This window comes from Megalops cyprinoides, chromosome 2 (assembly GCF_013368585.1).
Source record: "Megalops cyprinoides isolate fMegCyp1 chromosome 2, fMegCyp1.pri, whole genome shotgun sequence".
NCBI lineage: Eukaryota > Metazoa > Chordata > Actinopteri > Elopiformes > Megalopidae > Megalops > Megalops cyprinoides.
Genome location: NC_050584.1, coordinates 68,631,837 through 68,649,740, shown reverse-complemented (window position 1 = coordinate 68,649,740; position 17,904 = coordinate 68,631,837). Strand labels below are relative to the sequence as shown.

The window sequence follows — 17,904 nt, the reverse complement described above, 5'->3', positions numbered from 1 at the left end:
AAACTCAGAACTGTCACTCTTTACTCATTCTTACCCCCAGAAGCAGGAGGGAGGAACCTCCCCACACTGTGCCAGGCGTCCCAACCGCCAATCAGATTCTCATATAAACCCTCTGACCTTATTCCTGACCCTAACCCTAATACTAACCTGCTCCATGCCAGGCGTCCCAACCGCCAGTCAGATTCTCATATAAACCCTCTAACCTTATTCCTAACCCTAACCCTAATACTAACCTGCTCCATGCCGGGCGTCCCAACCGCCAATCAGATTGTCATATAAACCCTCTAACCTTATTCCTAACCCTAACCCTAATACTAACCTGCTCCATGCCGGGCGTCCCAACCGCCAATCAGATTCTCATATAAATCAGATTGAAGCAGGGGTTCGGTCTGACCCCAAACCTCCTGACCAAACCCAGTAAAACCCCACAGTCCCAGTAAAAACCCAACACGCCCAGTAAAACACCCACAATCCCAGTAAAACCCACACACTCTCAGTAAAATCCCACACACCCAGTAAACCCCACACTCCCAGTAAAACCCAACACTCCCAGTAAAACTCACACTCCCAGTAAAACACCACACTCCCAGTAAACCCCACCACTCTCTGCCTGAGTCTGCTACATCCACACACATTATCCAGCCCTCAAGAAGAGTGCAAAGAAAATCAGGAAACGCAGTTTCCTCCAGCGTGGGCAGTGCTTGGAAACAAACATGTTACACAGACAGCACCTTGGGATCAGCAAACACAAAGGTGAAACTCTGTCTGAAGAAACTGAGACTCTGAAAAGTCTGTCACCACCTGGCCTAAGGGTAACACCAGGCCACCAGGGAGAATGATTTGGAATGGCTGACATCAGCTGCAGAATTCCTGTTGGTGTTGGGGGTCTAATCCCTGTTAGCTGTCTCCTAGAGGAACTCTCCTCCACGGCTCACTGGAACTCTACACCCTGTCTGGAAGAACCTGCCTGTAAGTTGCTTTGGATAAAAACATCTCCCAAATGAATGTAAAGAAATGTAATGTAAATTTAAATAAATCTATAGACTTGATGACCTTCATTACACTGCAGTGCTGGAAGCAGGCATTTGGGAGGCTCTGTTAACTACATGGGTTGGGGAAGACAATTGTTCAGATGGGGGTAGGCCAGCTCGGTAGGCCCTTTATGGTTGCCTGGGGGCAGGGGGTGGGGAACCAGGTTGCATCTTCACTGTATATTCAGAGCTGCTTCAGAGCAAGTGCATCTGACACACTCTGTACCTCCCTCTGAATTTCCACTGAAGGCAGATTTTCAGTTCAAATACACTTAAGGTCACTAGTGCCATATTGTGTTCTGCATAGTGTATTGTGTACATAATGCGTAACTGAATAAAATACAATCAAAGATCCCTGTTGCGTTTAAACACTGATCCCAGGTGACTTATCTTCTCTTGACCTTATGCATCAAACGAGAGTTTGCAGTATAAAGTTGCGATTGACAAAACAACAACAATGATGCAAATCGATTAAAAATAACTAGCTTTATGTAATATTATGATGATATGATAACGAGCTATATTGATATTATGTGGATTCCCATCGTGTGGCGTAGGTGCTGTGACCCTGAGGCGGCTGGTGACCGCGGGCTGCAAATTGAAAATGCGCGGTTTCGCAGTTGGAAATTCAACCGATTAAGTGGCTACTTTCTCTTGAAAATGTTGAAAGTGCTTAGCTGCAGTATAAATCAGAGGGGCTTGGTCATGATTGTCTTCCCAACTGAATGTTGTTTCTGTAAAAGTATTTGTTAAAAGTTTAGACGGTAATTCTGGAAAGAGCTCGCTGCGCGGGTAGCTCATTAAGACTGAGCGCGATCACTCGGCCTTTTCCAATCAATCGCCATCTTGCAGCCATCATCTACTTGGCGCATGTAAGTATAAACTCTCTCTCTTTTTTGAGAAATAAAAGTGGATTGTGTGTAGTAGGGTATTTGGGGGATGATGATGATATATCGAGGCTACATGGGTCATGCAGTTAGACCAACAGGTGTGTGTGCTGAGTCTGCAGAGTAGCGGGCAGCGCAGCTACAGGGGAGAGGGAGATGGGTTGGCTAAAAATAACATGCTTATCCATAGTAATACCGACTCTGCCGCTCAACAGTGAACCTGAGTTGAAATTTCTTAAAATTCAGTTCACAAGCTAACTAAACTTTAACCAGGCTGACAGGCAGGGACGGATGAGCCGTATTGCAGCAGGGTGTGCGGCCTTTTACATTTAGACATTATTTTAGATATTTTGTCTTTTACCAGACGCTCTTATCCAAAGCGCTAATGTTAGTAGAAACTGCTGCTTTAAATATATGAATTGAGGCCACTCGGCAAAGCAGATGGTGACATTACCGATATTTCAGTAGTAATATTGTGCGTTTGGTTTTATCATTAGCATTTCGTGCTCGCTGTGCTAATTAGCTCGGACGTGGCGCAGTCCACGCTAATAAACCAGGACCTCGTTACTGAACCATCGGCTGGGTAAAAATGCAAAAATGATTTCAAACTACATAGTGGTAGAATCCGAATTGGCACTGGTTTGGATTTAAAACGAACAGGGCCACTCAAGATCTCTGGATTTGGGATGAATCGTGTTCGCATGACGCCACCTTGTGGCTTTGGCTGCAGTCGCTGCGATGTGAGAGCGAGTCTGACTGTTACCCCCGTGTTCCTGTAAGAGCCCATTCACTCTGAGCGGTGAAATCATCGGAAAGTGCAGCAGCCTCAGTGTATGCAAGGCTAATATACCCCGCACGTTTCCCGCATTTTGCACTTTTATTGCAGTTACTCTTAAAATGTGAAATGCGATTGCAGTTTCTTGCTGTTCTTTTTCAATGCGGTAGTGTGGTTCTGACATGAGAAATTAGGGATTTGTGTTTGGCTAATGAATACAGTAAAGTTTTTTGATATACAGATAGACGGATGTCGTGATGGTAGGGTGACCGTACGCCCTCTTTTTCCCGGACATGTCCTCGTTTTGGGACCTAAAACATGCCCTACTGATGGTGTGTTTAGGTTGATTTCAATTATAGCGTTTTGGCTAAACTGTTAAATCTATTACACACGCAGTTCCGGTGTCCAGGTGCCCTGAGGGAGAGAGCTGACGTTATGTAGAAGAACTGTTGAATTAAACGCTCTTCTGATACAGTACGCATATGCTAAATCTTAAAACGATAAGTGTAGCAGTAGCCACTTGCCGGATTGATTAAAATTTACAGCCATATCGCCCCATAGTGCAAACACCGCGTTAGCCTGCTCGCTAACTGCCAATGCGTCAATAAGAGCAGTAGCTTCGTTTGTTTTATGAAAGTGCTTTTATACTGATGTGTATCCAGCACTTTTCAAAACGGAATCTGTCAGGATAAGTCTGAGTATTCTACTCAAAACGAAAGCGAGCGCGTCACCATGGGGATAGTAAAGTCTTGCGGTAAAGTGTGTGCCTCGGCTCTTGCCGTAGTTTACTGGAACAATGCCACACCAAATTTCGGAAGATGATTGGTGGTAAAATGTTTTTGTGCATATTGCGGTGGATCCTGGGATATGTCCGAAGACATGAAATGATTAAAAAAATAACGATTAAGCATAAATATATTAGTCCGTAGCTATAGTGCGTGGTTTAACATTGTTCCTTTACGGGGATCGTTTGGGACGGGGACGCAGCCGTACCGTCACCGTCACCCTGCCTTGTGTTTCCGGCAGTGCCTCCCCCTACTCAAGCGTCGCTCCGGTATCGCTTCTCGGCCTTTTGGCTAAGATCAAGTGTAGTATCTGTTCTTATCAGTTTAATATCTGATACGTCCCCTATCTGGGGACCATATATTAAATTGATTTTTGGAACAGGGAGATGGAATAGGGGCTTGCTCCGTCCACTCCACGCATCGACCTGGTATTGCAGTACCTCCAGGAACGGTGCACTCCCCACCCGGGGAATAATGCGGTAATAAAGACAGACAATCTCTCCTCAAACAAAAGCATTCGCTAGTTCATCCTATTTGGGCACATTTATTGCCACACGTTAATATACTTTACGCTGAGGGCGCACTTTCCCCCCGGTCACTGACTGCACAGTAACCTTGCTGTTTCGCTAAGAACACAGCATCCAGGCATCCGCTTCAGCGCTTTAGTGTGTGTGTCCCTGGGAAAGAAGCAGGAACATTCATTTAGGAGAATACAATTGCGGTCCTGAGTAATACACACCGCACTAAACTCCAACAAACACAAATGCAACAGAACTAAAGCTAGTTTTAGCCTAAACTAAAACTTGCATTTGTACATGTATTTCACGCATTCCTCTGCTACACGGGAATCTTCTCTAACAATCCAAAGTGAATGTGTTTGTAAATTTACTGAGCCCTCTGTCAACGAAAATTTTCTGTGCCTGTGGGATAGACAACAAAGTTTGTAATTGAATTGAATCCGGCTGAGAGCCATCAGCTTTCGCAACAGCGCATGCGCGGGGAGCCTAGCAACCGCGACCGCTTGCGCTCCGCGAAACTAGCCGGCCTTCCGCTGCAATCACCGCTCCGGCTGCTATTAACCCCGCAGCGGCGCAGCCTACTTTACCGACAATGCGCGGCAGTAACGCGTTGTCTCCACGAAGTAAAACGCCTCGTTTCGCTACAAATAACAGACGAGCACGACTGTACTTAACACGCAGTACGCATATGGCAAGGATGTAATATAGTAATAAGTAATATAAGCAGCTTTAACCAAGGCAAAGCACTTACGGTGGCAGAGATCAACACAACAATCTGTCCCAAGGAGTTTGATGTCCCCTGTTCTTCAGCCCACAGGAACTGGTGAAGCACTGAAGGGGGGGGGTCACCCCAACTTTATAATGCCTAAAATCCTTGGCTCTTTTGGGGCTCCCATTGGTGGCCAGTGGATACAAATAAGTCAGAGGGCAAATGGTGGCCTGGGGGCTGACCTTGGGGGTTGTCCTTAGGGGTGTGTCTGTGCTTGGGGTTACCTGTAGGGGTGCTGCTGACAAAGGGGGGCCTGCAGGACAGGTTTGGCCAGGTCTGAAAACAAAGAGGTGGGGGTGGGGGAGGTTGCACAAACTGAAACAAAGAAATGTGGCCCTTTTAACAGTGCTGATAACAAAACCTCTGTGATTTTGAAATCTGTTGAATACAGAAATAAAAACAGTTAAGTTCATGCCTATGAATACATTTCTTTCCCATTTTAATTTTTTCAGTAATCTATAACGTAAGAGTTTTGATTTGTTCAGAACACTTTTTGGTCACATCATAATTCAATTTGTTTTATTTCTTAGTTTTGATGTCTGTAATGTAATTCCAAAATGTGGAAAATAGTGAAAATAAAGTGTCCAGACTTTTGACTGGTGCTGTGTGAGAGGATGATTTTATGTGCCGCTGTGGGAGAGCAGTTGCTGAGTCGCTTGTTGCTGTAAAAAACAGGGACACAACAAGGCTTTTCAAACAGCACCAGACGCAGGGCTGAGATTTAAAAGTATGAAAAGAAGATTTTAAAGAAAATTTTACTCAGTTTTACTCAAAGTATTATTCCACATTCAAGCAACAAGGGTTTGTCTCCCTCCTGTATCGTCCGTGTGACCGTAGCTTTATTTTTTCTATTTTAATATAGAGGTATGATGTGTTTTTAGTTAACTCTGGTCTGAGAGTGTAGATAAATAAAAATACCTTCGTTTAACATCATCTCCTGTTTTAGGAACAGTCTGGGATAACTGCACTCATCCTGCTTTCCCAGCAAAAGGGCAGCTGAAGACAGGCGTCTGGAGAGAGATGGAGGTGGGCGTGTGATCAGGGAGGGAAAACAGGGATGGTGTTGGGCAAGCTACTCTAGCCACAGAGAGCAGGACAGCAAAGTTAGCTAGCTAGCCATGCTACACATAAATCATAAACATCTGTCAAGATATCACCTTAGCAAGTTATGCATGTGAACTAGTTATACAGTCTTTCTCAAAGTATTGCTGTTGAAATTGAGTGATGACCGCAGGCATTTTTGTTACAGATGTGTCCTGGTGACTTTCCTCCAGTAACATTCAATGATATATGCAGTCTGGCTGTTTGCATTTGAAGCAAGTCAATGCATGGTGTCACAGCTCTGCCTTCCAGTGATGTTATTGGTGCTTGTTAATCTGTGCTCTCTTTGTCTGCAGACTTGTAGTAGGCAATTGCTTATTGGAGCCGTCTGGGAGAAGGCCTCTCCTCTGGGTGTGGCCGCCTCTGCTCATTTGAGTCCCCAATCCCTGCAGCCTCAGATCACTCTCTTTCTCCCCGGGGGGTGGGGGAGGGGGTTCTCTCTCCCCATTTTAGTGTCCTGGCCATGCACAGGGTTGCTTGGTTTGTTAGCTTCTCTTTGCATCCCACATGCACTACACCGTCACCCATGCAACACTCTGCATCTGCAGCCACTTTTGGTGTGGTGACCCACTTTTTGTTGTGACTTTGAGCCAGGTCATGACAAATTGGGGACTTGTCCAGTTTGCTAGTTTTGTAAGCTTTTGTAGCTGTCTTGGGCAGTGCTTGAAATTTGTAATTGCTCTGAGGTATTGAGTTACCCGTGGCTTTGCTCTCTGCAGTCCTGAACAGGTCAGTGTTTGGCTCAGTGCATAGTATTAGCCTGAGCTACGCTACTCTTTCCCCTGTTAGGCTTAGCGGCTTGTCTCTTTGGGGCTTGCCAGTTTATTTTGGTTTGTTATTTTAGTTATTTTTTAGTTATATTTGGGAACACCTCTGTAGTATTGGTAGGGCAGTTGGCTGCTGCCAGTACAAGCGGGTTTTGGGTAAGTACCCGCCACCAGTACCACACTGAAGACTAGTTCATAGAGTAGTTATGTAGTTAGGTTATAGCTAGGCAGTTAGGGTGGGGGAAAGCTTCTTTTGCACAATTGTATCTGCACTGGACACTGCACCGTTGGGGTCTGCTGGTCTCTGTAGCTCTCAATCATAAAATTTAGATCTGCTAGGCTTATTAAAATGCGTGATAAAGTAGAGGACTTTTTTAATCCTCCTGATGCAGCTTTGCTTGATAAATTTATGAAGGAGCGATTGTGCAGAATTGTACAAAATCGATATTTCAAGTTCTGACAGGCGTCCTAAGGACAGCGTGAAGGCTGTGTTGATGGTGAAGTTGGGAGGGATTGGTGTTCTTGTAGTGGCAGGGGCTTCAGAACCTTTTAATGCAGAGAGTAGTGATCAGGGGCTGACTTTTGAACAAAAGAGAGAGTTGATTTCATTGCAAATAGAGCAGGAGAAAATGAGGTTGGAGTTTGAGAGGGAGCAGGAAAAAGTTGAACGTTTGAAGATAGTTGCAGCGTAGCAGGCTGTCTTTAATCCAGGAGGGCAAACTTGCTGATGACAGCAGGTCCTCTTCAGATGACTCGGGTTAATCAGGGTCTGATTAAAAAAAATACCTGTAGGGGTGCTGCTGATAAAGGGGGGCCTGCAGGACAGGCCTGAAAAGAAAGAGGTGGGGGAGGTTGTACAAACTGAAACAGACAAAGAAATGTGGCCCTTTTAACAGTGCTGATAACAAAACCTCTGTGATTTTGAAATTAGTTCCATAGACAAACATATAAACACAAGTTCATGCCTATGAATGAATTTTCCCTTTTTTTAATTTTTTTAATCTAAAATGTAAGAGTTTTGATGTCTGTAATGTAATTCCAAAATGTGGAAAATAGTGAAAATAAAGTGTCCAGACTTTTGACTGGTGCTGTGTGAGAGGATGATTTTATGTGCCGCTGTGGGAGAGCAGTTGCTGAGTCGCTTGTTGCTGTAAAAAACAGGGACACAACAAGGCTTTTCAAACAGCACCAGACGCAGGGCTGAGAGACTCCCCTGTACTCTGGGTGAAAAGGCTGCGTATGTGCTGCTAGCCTCCTGCTGCAGTATGAGGGACAGCCAGCCGGAAATTAGAGAATATATAGTTCGTTTGTTCTGTCACACGCTCTCTCTCACACACACACACACGCGCACACACACACACACACACACGCACACACATACTGTGACGATTTTAAGGTTCAGTCGCCACAGGGGTGTCACGGTCGGCTGAGAGGCAGCCTCTGCAGAGCATTTGTCTGCAGCCTCCCTGTAGCGCCATTCCTACCTGATTGTTACATCAAAATATTTGCCTTTAGCATCCCTGTGGATGCACAAGACATCCATTCTGCGGCCTAGGATGTTAGTGACAGCACTCCTACACGCATATTTTGGGGTGCTTGGCTTCCTGTCTTGTCTTGGGAGAGGCAGTCACACATCAGCAAATGCAATGGGGAATTGGAAGGGGACTATTGTGCAAACTTTGTAAGTTCCTTTGGCCAGGAAATAAAGGTCACACAAGCACCAATTTTGAGGTGGCGCATCTCTGCGCACCCCTGAAACTGCCTCTAAACTTACTTTTCCCGTCTCATTGATGTATGTCAAGCTGATCCAACAGGAAATTTGAAACACTAAAATGATTGCGTATCTCTGTGATTTTAATGATGACACTCACATGGACTGCGTACTAATACAATTATTTTATTTCATTATCACATTATTTCATTAACAAACTTTGAACTTTAATGTGATATGAACATTATGTCATGTGAACGCTCATCTCTCAGGCTCATCTTCCTCTTCCGTCCTCTCTCTAAGGAAGGAATCTCTTCATCTTCCTCACTATCGTCAGTCACATTGAGGATGACAGTGCCTGCCTGTGACTAGAGAGATATGTTGTATTAGGCTCTAAAATATCAGGAAGGGTAGCACACAATTTAAAATCAACAGTACACTCACACTTGAGCTGGCAGGGGTGTCAGAACTTTCAGACTGTCAGAATTTTCAGAACTCGAGAGAAGAATCCTGTTATCTCCTGATGGGACCATGGATGTCTGTGAATAAAACAACACAGGAGAAATTCAAAAATACAGATTATTATAACACGTTATTTGGATATCTGTAGGATGTAACACCTTACATGGACTGAGTTACATGACTCTAAGAGGTGGAGCAAGAAGTGTCGACTCAAAACGGCCGTTACCCACATCATTTCCAATGATTACACTCTGAAGGTAAGCTGCTTTAAGTGAGCAGAGGTCAGGTATACAGAATACGTCATTTAGATTTTTATTCATTTGAAATAAGTAGGATATACAGAATAGGTAATTTGGTATACATTTTGCAATTTGGTTTGAGTGATGTAAGCAATATAAATTAAATACAGAACATTTAATTTAGTTGATATAAGTTATACAAATAATGTAACTTGGATGTAACGAATACTTTACTTACCTTGTAGGGTGCTTGTTTGCTTATGGTTGAATTGTGATCATTTCTTGTTTTATTTGTAGTCAGTCTCATTGCCCTTCCATTGTGATGCAAGCAAGAGGGGTTAGAAAGGTCAGTGCAAAATTTCCAGTATCTTACTTACAAATTACGTAATTAAGGTTTTTTGTGCCATAGATGTAACAAGTGATTCTCTCCCTCATGCTCAGCTCAGGAATACTCATTTTTATTTCCCCAGAGTGACGGAGACACAGAAGTAAAAATTTGGAAGACACGGTAAGATTCAGTATGATGTTGCTTTCCAGAGTACATTTCCCAAATTAACAGGTTCCTGACAGATTTCCTTTCTATCACTAGGCACGTAACAGCCCTGTATGCCCACTCTGCAAGGCACGGTATTCCAGCCCGCTCCCGCACCTTACAGCAGCAGTACACAATGTTGGCTCTGCAGAGGAGTGCAGACCTTTATCTTCCTCAACATAAAAAGTAAGTAGTTTTCTGACTTTGAGATTGAATTGATCTCCTCCAGGTAAAGCCAAATGGTTTATGTTGTTGATGGACTCTATTACAGGTATTCTGGAAGGAGGGACTGACCACTCTGTCTGGCTAAACAGCTAGTAAGGATGGATCAGCATCTCATAAAAAACTCACAACATTGTGGTTGGTTTTCTTCTGGTCTGTGGTTTGTCATGAACATGAACTGTGTAATGTTTGGTCAGTGTATGTGTGTACTTAGGAATGTGAATATATTCAATATTACTTTGAAAGGGTCAGGAGCTGAGAGAAGTGCCTCAGAATACAAAATATGAGGCAATCAAGCTCAAAATAAAGGAGATTCAAATGGAAAAAAGAATACGCCCAGTTCCAGGATTGCTTGAGCAGCTCTGTGAGCGGGTCCCAACCCTGGAGGCTGACCTGGAAGAAGCAGTACAAGAGAGGAGAAGAGGCACATCTAAAGACAGAGGATGAGCCCGTGAACGACGAAGCCCCTCCTCCTCCTCCTCCTCCTCCCGCAGATCTGCATTCAGCTCTTCCTCCTGTCACCCTCCACAGAGAAGGACAAGAAGGAGAATAAGAGAAGACTCACCTTCCTCTTCCAGAGCTGTGGAAACATGCGGCCAACCAGCTGTCTGTAAGTTTGATGTTATAAAAACAAAAAACCATTCTCTGCATATGTCTGAGTGTGTGTGTGTGTAGGTGTGTCAGTATCTGTGTCTGTGTTGTATTTCACTGTACTCAATTCTTTTAGACAAGGTCTTGGACAGGTACCGATCATATAGGGAAAGAGGCCATCTGACCACAAAAGACAGAAAAAATGCCTCCTAACATGTTATGCACGTGAAGCCTTTCATACAATTTATGTGGAACAATGACACACATCCTGGAAAAGTTGTGGATTACATCACCGATGAAAGAAGGGTAATGAAGTGAGTGCCTCAAAGTGTTTGTTAAAATTGATACTATGAACAAACTGAATGTATACTAATCATTTTATTCAATTACAGATGGTGCCAGCATGTTGAAAAACATGGAAAGTGTGTGACAACTCGGCAATGCTTGGTGTGACTCGGTTTCTGAAATATGTCGAGACAGCGGCTTCCAGTGAAATTAAACTTGTCAGCAAGAGATTAAATTTCACCGTGACCTCGAAAGGAAATCCACAAACTGAAGAGACAAATCACATCCCACCAGGACAGCGTGTGGACCAAAAAAACAGGTAAGTACATGACCTCAGGACTTTTTAAAAACTTTTTTCCCTATACACAGTCTTTATGATCTGGCTATTATCCATTTTCAATTTTAGAGAGACTCATACCACCCGAGGATATTCATGCATTTCTGAAGAGGGCACGACGGCAGATTCCGCTTGCTCTTGGTATGTGAGCATTATGAAACAATGATTTTCTGCTATGATTAAGAGGGTTGGCTAAGGTTTGCGTATTCTCCAACAATAAGCACCGCTTATACTTTTCAGAGAAGCAACCCAAAGAGACAAACAAGGCTCTGTCTAGCTGCTGGCTACCTGGGAGAGTACCTGCTGCACCACAGAACACACGACTGGCAGCCTGACCAGCATGCAAATTCAGGCGGTCAGCACAGCTGAAAAAGAAGGAAATAAATGTGATAAATGTAAGTAAAACGTTTAAAACAATTTTGTGTAATGATGCTTTGAAATTGGTGACAAACTCTACATCCTGACACTAATAGAACTGCCTGTGTGTCCTTCACGGTGAAACATCACAAGACCTCAGCCACATATGGTAGGGCCAGATTGCCTCTAACGCAAGCGGAGTGCAGTTGGTTGGCTGACTTCGCTGTGTTAAGGCCCCAGCTTTCTGGGTACGAAAGCAGACCTTACCAATTCTTCTTTAACTCAGCTGGGGGGTCAATCAACAACATGAGTCATGTTGTTAATTACAAATTGCAATATTGTCCACAATAATTGTAATATGACTTTATTGCCAAATCATGCAGCCTTAATTTTTATTCAGTTGATATATATATGTGAAGCAAGATTACATCATTTCTACTAACACAGTTCAAGACAACTTTTGCAAAGGAAACGTCTTTTTTCAAAAGTAAAGCACCTGCAGTAGCAACAGCACAGAGGACCATATTAATTATGTCAATATTCGGTATTAGTTATAAGACTGAAACAACTCACACTGTCTTTGATGAATGTTGAAAACAAACAGTACTTGGTAGTGGACTTTTGGGGCCCACTGTGTGTGAGTGTGTGTGGACAACCTTGGATTTAGGTCCAGTAAATATCCCTACCAGCAACAGGCTGTCGAAACGGGGTGATGTCTGCCACAGGATGCTGCAGGCATGGATATCTACCATCTCCAAGGAGGAAATATTCAGCCGGGGGATAAAGGGACTCCTTAAACATTGGGGATCTCCGCAGGACGAGGGCATGGTGCACAGAACCTGTGAATTTTCCGCTGCTGTCACAAATGCCCTGTGGGATCACTGAGAGAAAGAGCTTGCGGTTCAAAAAACTTTTTTTTGTGGCTCAGCAGGTGGGCGTATCCTGACGTGGTACCCATCAATGTCTCCTGCAGCTAAGCAGGAGGCTTCATATCCGGTCAGGCGAGCAAAACCTGCCTCCTCCATCTCATCTGTCTTGGGGAAATGGATGACGCGGTGGAGGATGGTCATCATGTCCTCCACCACATGGCGTACAGCTCTGCAGACTGTAGCCACTGGTATAGAAAAGGTAGCAGACGTCACGCGATACGAGGCACCACATGCAAGCCAGTAGAGAAACATGTACACCTCCATCTTGTGACTCCAACCATGCCTTTTTTTCTTGGCTGGACCAGCTGTTTTTGTGTGTCCCTGGCGAGCCTGAAGGCTGGTTTTGTGTCTTCATCAGAGAAGACGAACTTGAGGATGGGCCCTTGGTCACTGACTTAAGCATATTTCTTAAGTGGAGTTCGATTCTATTTAAAAATGACATTTAATAATTCTGAAAATAATTGTTCAATAAAATATTTATACCATTATTTGACTTTATTTTGTTTGTTCTATTAAATGTTCATAACTGATAATACTAAACACCTTAACTGACCGGGAATTACGAATCAGAAGCTGTGAATAAGAAAACAACTTCAGCCTCATTACATGTACTTGAGTAGAATTTAGAATGTAAGGTGTTTATTTTATCAGAGTACTATTCCATTAGGGTTTTCTACTTGTTACTTCAGTAAATGATTTGGTTACTTCTTCCACCACTTACACTGCGAAGTCGATCCTTAATCCAGTTATGCAGTTGTGTTTTCTGTTTGTTATTTTGGCTTTTCTCCCTCCTGAAGCTTTGATTTTTGTTTCCTTGTTTATTCATGAAAATAAATTTGTTCTCTTTTTGTGAAATTGTCATTGCCGTTGTTAATACTGGGGACGTTAGAATGGACGATGGTCTCTCAATATTAGTTATGATTCCTGACCCTAGACCGGGGGTTGTAACAATAGTGACATTGGTTAAAAGAACCAAACCTTTTCTCAGATGGAAATTCCCGACTCAGACCAGAGAATTGAGGAGGTGAATTAGTGTCTCCATGCTTAACATTACCATAAACATGGTCAAACCCCACCTTGTGAATCGAAGTATAATCGTCAGCTAAAACTTATGCATCTGACACTCTACTGACCTTATGCTCTGTAATATATGTGGCAATGTGTTTTTGGCACAGACTCTTTAAATTGCTCCAATACAATCAAGTCCTTTAATTTCTCAAGAGAATCAATGTTAGTAGCCATACACCAGCGATTAAAGTGATTCTTCAATTCTCAAGCAAAATCCATGTGTGAGCCTATTCTTTTTCCAAGTTCTAAATTTTTTTCAGTAAGCTTTTGAGACCGCCCCTTTAGCTTTAGAATAAAGCTGACACTCAGCCGCACTCAGAGCTGCATAGGCTTCCTGAGGCCCCCCAACCAACACACGCTGTAGCAGCAGAGTGCGTTCAGACTATGACCAGTTCCCTAAACCTGCAGTGCGTTCAAACATTGAGAAAAATGTATCGGGGTCACGTTCATTAAACCTTGGCACCAACCAAACAGGGGACACCATGCTAACAGGGTGGGGTTATAACAGTGGGGACATCATGCTAACAGACTAGGGGCTATAACAGGGGGGACACCATGCTAACAGTGTAGGAGTTATAACAGGGGGGACACCATGCTAACAGGGTAGGGCTATAACAGTGGGGACACCATGCTAACAGGGTAGGGCTATAACAGGAGGGACACCATGCTAACAGGGTAGGGGTTAAACAGGTTGGGGGGGGGGGGGGGGGGGGGGGGCTACTGGGTTGTATCTTCTTCATGTTATCTTTCCAATTGCGGCAGAGGTGGCTGTGACTGTCACCATGACAACAGATATGGCAGTGACAGGTCTGATCCTGTGACCACATACAGGACAGCAGAAGCCAGCTCTGTTCATACAGGATACAAAATGAAATCACAGCTGTTGCGTGTTGACATGTAGACTGGAAATTTCATTCCTGTGAGTTTTCCAGGTGTACTGATACCTGTGACTCAGTTAAAGGAAAGGCAGGTCATTTTACACACCAGCCTCTTCCACTGGTCCTACAACTTTATTTTTTAGGTACAGAAAAGAAAGGGTGGCTACAGCCTTTGAGAAGACATCACTATGAATCCAGAAAGAAAATACTAAAGATGGTCCTTTGACATTTTCATAATCATATGTTTAAATGTGAAACATTTACATACATAAATTCAACAAAGTTCAGAGGCCTGCATGCAGTCAACCATCCATTGGAACAGCTCATTGTTGTGACAGAAAGCGGTGAATGCTGGCATCAAATATAAATGATTATGGACAACACAAAAACATGCAGTGTTATTTATATTATGTTTATACGCGAGATAACAACTGTACATTTGGGTAGAAGAAGGAAAGCTGTAAATAACTGCCATCATATGAAAAGCTAAACACCCTGACTGTTTTTGTGTTGGTAATGAAGACATTAAGAGCTGACAGGGCCTTAATGATTTCATTCAGGGCAAAGAATGGAGCCGACAAATACAGATGACAGACCACTGGTCATTGCAGAGAAGCCTGTCCTTTGGCAGTTAGGGTTGTGTTTGTATGGTGGCTCTCAAAACGGAGTGATAACAAACTGGTTCACACGCTTCCTTCTCTTGACCTTTGACCCTTATGCATCAAACGAGAGTCCCCAAAGGCTTTTAACTTTTGCAGTATAAAGTTTCGATTGACAAAACAACAACAATGATGCAAATCGATTAAAAATAACTAGCTTTATATAATATTATGATGATATGAGAACGAGCTATATTGATATTATGTGGATTCCCATCGTGTGGCGTAGGTGCTGTGACCCTGAGGCGGCTGGTTGCGTAAAGCGCACAGAACCGCGGGCTGCAAATTGAAAATGCGCGGTTTCGCAGTTGGAAATTCAACCGATTAAGTGGCTACTTTCCCTTGAAAATGTTGAAAGTGCTTAGCTGCAGTATAAATCAGAGGGGCTTGGTCATGATTGTCTTCCCAACTGAATGTTGTTTCTGTAAAAGTATTTGTTAAAAGTTTAGACGGTAATTCTGGAAAGAGCTCGCTGCGCGGGTAGCTCATTAAGACTGAGCGCGATCACTCGGCCTTTTCCAATCAATCGCCATCTTGCAGCCATCATCTACTTGGCGCATGTAAGTATAAACTCTCTCTCTTTTTTTTAGAAATAAAAGTGGATTGTGTGCAGTGGGGTATTTGGGTGATGATGATATATCGAGGCTACATGGGTCATGCAGCTAGACCAACAGGTGTGTGTGCTGAGTCTGCAGAGTAGCGGGCAGCGCAGCTACAGGGGAGATGGGTTGGAAACACAGGCTAACTCCAAGTAACATGCTTATCCATAGTAATGCTGACTACCGCTAAACAATGAAGTCCGAGTTGATCCTTCTGAAAATTTGGATTTACAAGATAACGGGGAAACCGTGTGTTTGATTTAGCCCTAGAGGAAGGATACGCCTTCAGTAACATCATCTTTGAGACATTTGGCGCCATTTCAGCAAACAACTCAGCGGTAAGAGTCCACAAAAGTAACGCTTTTAAAACTAACTTGGACGGTGGGTAAAGCTGGATTTAAAGCATCTGAATTGCTTTGGCGCTATAGCCTACGTTTGAATTTTACTTTTTAAAAATGTGTCCGTTTTCTGCGGGTTGGGGGTTAATTGTGTTCGTATGACGCCACCTTGTGGATTTGGCTGCAGTCCCGCACCTGCGAGTGCGAGTCTGTTACCCCCGTGTTCCTGTAAGAGCCCATTCGCTCTGAAATAATTCAAAAGTGCAGGAGCCTCCATATGTGCGAGGTGAATGTGCCTTGCGTGTTTCCCTCATGTTGCGCTTTTAAATGTATTAATCTTGAATGTAAACCGGGGTCGCTGTTTACGATGTTCACTCTCACTGCATTGTTTCTCATTCGAAAGTAGCCAACTAGTGTTCCAGCCGGGCACATGACGTGATGGTGTGTTTGGGTTGATTTCAATGATAGTGTTTTGGATAAATTGTTAGGTAATTCAATATAACGCTGATCTTCTCCGGATCCCCCCGTTTACACGTGCAGTGCCGGTGTCCCGGTGTCTGCCCCGTGGGAGAGAGTTGACGTCATGTGAAAGTATTTAGTAAATATTGGATTGAACACTTATGAATCAGTGCTACATAATATGTTGAATCTGAAGACGAGACGCTGGGGAGGCTCCGTCTTAATCCTTGGTGCAGTTTATCACATTGTTAAATAGCGAGACAGTAGTTCCGGGTGTCCGACCGGACACGCAGCGCTTTCGCGTGGGTAATGTTTATGTGGCTGCGTGCTTTGGTGTTCCAGAGTAGAATTAATCTTGTGCAAAAGAAACATCCATTTAAGTCTTTGCCGAGAAGTGTAGGCTTACCAATATGCTAGCTACTATGTTTGGATGCTGATCAAAATTTACAGCCATACCGTCCCGTACTACAAACGCGCTAACTGCCGGTGCACCAATAAGAGCAGTAGCTTTGTTTGTTTTATGAAAGTGCTTTCACACCGATGTGTATCCAGCACTTTTCAAAACGGAATCTGTCAGGATAAGTCTCAGTATTACAAACTACTTAAAACAAAAGCGAGCGCGTCACCGTGGGGATAGTAAAGTCTTGCGGTAAAGTGTGTGCCTCGGCTCTTGCCGTAGTTTACTGGAACAATGCCACACCAAATTTCGGAAGATGATTGGTGGTAAAATGTTTTTGTGCATATTGCGGTGGATCCTGGGATATGTCCGAAGACATGAAATGATTAAAAAAATAACGATTAAGCATAAATATATTAGTCCGTAGCTATAGTGCGTGGTTTAACATTGTTCCTTTACGGGGATCGTTTGGGACGGGGACGCAGCCGTACCGTCACCGTCACCCTGCCTTGTGTTTCCGGCAGTGCCTCCCCCTACTCAAGCGTCGCTCCGGTATCGCTTCTCGGCCTTTTGGCTAAGATCAAGTGTAGTATCTGTTCTTATCAGTTTAATATCTGATACGTCCCCTATCTGGGGACCATATATTAAATTGATTTTTGGAACAGGGAGATGGAATAGGGGCTTGCTCCGTCCACTCCACGCATCGACCTGGTATTGCAGTACCTCCAGGAACGGTGCACTCCCCACCCGGGGAATAATGCGGTAATAAAGACAGACAATCTCTCCTCAAACAAAAGCATTCGCTAGTTCATCCTATTTGGGCACATTTATTGCCACACGTTAATATACTTTACGCTGAGGGCGCACTTTCCCCCCGGTCACTGACTGCACAGTAACCTTGCTGTTTCGCTAAGAACACAGCATCCAGGCATCCGCTTCAGCGCTTTAGTGTGTGTGTCCCTGGGAAAGAAGCAGGAACATTCATTTAGGAGAATACAGTTCCGGTCCTGAGTAATACACACCGCACTAAACTCCAACAAACACAAATGCAACAGAACTAAAGCTAGTTTTAGCCCAAACTAAAACTTGTATGTACTTGTATGTATTTCACGCATTCCTCTGCTACACGGGAATCTTCTCTAACAATCCAAAGTGAATGTGTTTGTAAATTTACTGAGCCCTCTGTCAACGAAAATTTTCTGTGCCTG

The 17,904-nt window shown here is 43.7% G+C and overlaps 1 long non-coding RNA gene and 2 other non-coding genes across 3 annotated transcripts; all 3 read left to right on the top strand.

Moving 5' to 3' along the window:
* Positions 1-3,749: 3,749 nt before the first annotated feature.
* On the top strand, positions 3,750-3,940 carry LOC118773856. Its single transcript, XR_005004768.1, has one exon. It is a non-coding gene; the product is annotated as a U2 spliceosomal RNA (small nuclear RNA).
* A 6,403-nt stretch (positions 3,941-10,343) lies between these two features.
* Positions 10,344-11,135, top strand: LOC118773501. Its single transcript, XR_005004733.1, has 3 exons — positions 10,344-10,409; positions 10,783-10,994; positions 11,082-11,135. It is a non-coding gene; the product is annotated as an uncharacterized LOC118773501 (long non-coding RNA).
* Positions 11,136-17,250: 6,115 nt separating this feature from the next.
* LOC118773854 lies at positions 17,251-17,441 on the top strand. Its single transcript, XR_005004766.1, has one exon. It is a non-coding gene; the product is annotated as a U2 spliceosomal RNA (small nuclear RNA).
* Positions 17,442-17,904: the final 463 nt, after the last annotated feature.